Source organism: Palaemon carinicauda, chromosome 25, assembly GCF_036898095.1.
Source record: "Palaemon carinicauda isolate YSFRI2023 chromosome 25, ASM3689809v2, whole genome shotgun sequence".
Taxonomy (NCBI): domain Eukaryota; kingdom Metazoa; phylum Arthropoda; class Malacostraca; order Decapoda; family Palaemonidae; genus Palaemon; species Palaemon carinicauda.
In genome coordinates, this window is record NC_090749.1 from 23252674 (window position 1) to 23255173 (window position 2500).

Consider the following 2500-nt stretch of genomic DNA (forward strand, 5'->3'; position numbering starts at 1 on the left):
AAATAAATTGCATTAGTTTGCACGCGGATGACCAATTATGAAATATCTCTTTGCCAACTGTGATATAAAACAGAATATCTTTTACATTAACAAATAATACAATTACCTATATTTTATTTCATTAACTGGTGTATAGTAAGTGAGTAAACGCTGTATTACAAATATAATAAAAAAATGAGGAATATAATTGCACAAACAATCTATTAATGACGCTGAAATAATTCATTTATCTTATGTCTAATAATTATGATCAGTTTCTTCTTCTTCATTTGTCTGGTGATTAAACAATGATCAGGAATTCGGGATCAGTCACAATTGATGGCAATGGAGCTGAGGATGTTTGTCTGTCTGTTTGTCAGTCTTCTTTTTGGTTTCACAGTCTTTCTCCATATTCAATGGTGTCCATCTTGAAGAATGGCCGCCATCTTGGATATTTATTTGTCTCTCTCTATATTCAATGTAGTCCATCTTGAAAAATGGCAGCCATTAGGGATATTTAGGTGTCTTTCTCTATACTCAATGGTGTCCCTCTTGAAGTATGGCCGCCATCTTTGATATTTATTCGTCTTTATATTCAATGTAGTCCATCTTGAAAAATGGCTGCTATTTTAGATATTTAGGTGTCCATATGGAACAATGGCCGCCATCTTGGATTTTTAGGTGTCCAGCGGGTATTATTGAAAGAGTAATCCACAAAGATTATATGTACCCATTTTGTTGCTTGTTTCCAGAAGTGAAAGATTCTTCTGGAAATTTGCTGTCATGTGCTCCACTATATTGGAGTCTTTAGGATTGAAGAATCCTCCTTTTCCAGATTCGGTTGTAGCTTGGCTGGTCATGAGAATTAGAATTGGGGGAAGGGATATGAAAAAAAGGAATGCAGAGGGAAATATTATTCTATTCATTTTTTCGGAGAAGATAAGGTACTGGGGAAGGTGATATCTTTGGCAGGCTCTGATTCGGTTTTTATTTTCTTATTCAATTTTGTTTTAAATTCAAACTTATGTCTACTGGAGTGATATCTCTCTTAACCTACAGAAACTGATTTAAATAAAGAATATATAAAATTAGTTTTCATCAAATTAACAGTTCGTATTCCATTTAGCAGCAGACCAATACCTAATAGATAATTATACTTTTCACTGATATGAAAATTGTGTTACTGAAAAAAATTATGGTTATAAGGTTGATATTTCCATCGAATAACAACACTACGTGAGGTTCCTCTACTGCTAAGGGATTATGACAATAGGTCATAAATGCCACTGATAGATATTTGATTATAATGTATGCTGTTATAATTCATTGGACAACCAATGCAACTATGGGATTATCATTCATCACAGATTTGTGTTTTAAGCGTCAATTGAAAGGTTTATTAATTGAAACCTTTTAAAAGGTCAGATTATCTATGTTTTATGAGGAATTATCTGCATTATCGGTGATAATAATGGATGATTAAATGACCTGTTAGGAACACAAGTGAAGTGATGAGAGAGAGAGAGAGAGAGAGAGAGAGAGAGAGAGAGAGGAGAGAGAGAGAGAGAGAGAGAGAGGAGAGAGAGAGAGAGAATTTCTAAATTTTTCCTGTATCAGCACAAATAAGACTACAACAGATATATGTTCGTTAGGAAGACCTTCGTGAACAAAAACCAAAGTAGTACGTACAGCCCTGTGATGCTTGTATGTGAGGGCCTCTTTTCACCAACAATCCTTTTTTTCATCTTGTTGAAAGAGGATATTGCAGTTGTGTTGGTGCTAAGCATTCAGCTTCACTCTTCATGCAAACAGGATGGATAGATACATCAAATGGGATACATTTTAAAGCCCGTTTTTTGCCACAATGAGGGTGATTGATAAAACAAACATAAGCTTGCTCCATGAATTTTCTTATTGCTTTCCATTGCATGTTTTTTGCATCCCTAAATATCCATCGATGTTGACCAAAGTTTAACGTCAGATGTCACTGAAGACATCGGTGAGTGACATCTCCAAGTTATAAACTATTCGGGACACTTTGATTTATCATTTGACTTCAACAAAAGTTAATCTCAATGAATTATTTCAATGTTTACTGAAACTATGCAAAGGGAATAATTCTGTTTGTAAAGTCGAAACTGATTGATACAGTATACTAAATTGTAAAAGACAAATATACCTTTAATTCTCTGAAATGTTGTCGGGTCTCACAACAAGAACACCTGAAGCAGAACCCATACAGTGCATAGGATCTGAGGATGATATTAGTTGCAATGTCACCATTTTCACGCAGGCAAAGCCGGTCACCTGATACTTTCTACCTAATAGTAATTGCAGAAATGTAGGCTACAGATTAATCACAACTCACAGTGGGAGAGACGTCATTACCTTATGTGCAAAAGACATCTAATTACCTTTATATAACTCTCTCTCTCTCTCTCTCTCTCTCTCTCTCTCTCTCTCTCTCTCTCTCTCTCTCTCTCTCTCTCTCTAGTATTATTAACTTTGTTTAATAGTTTGT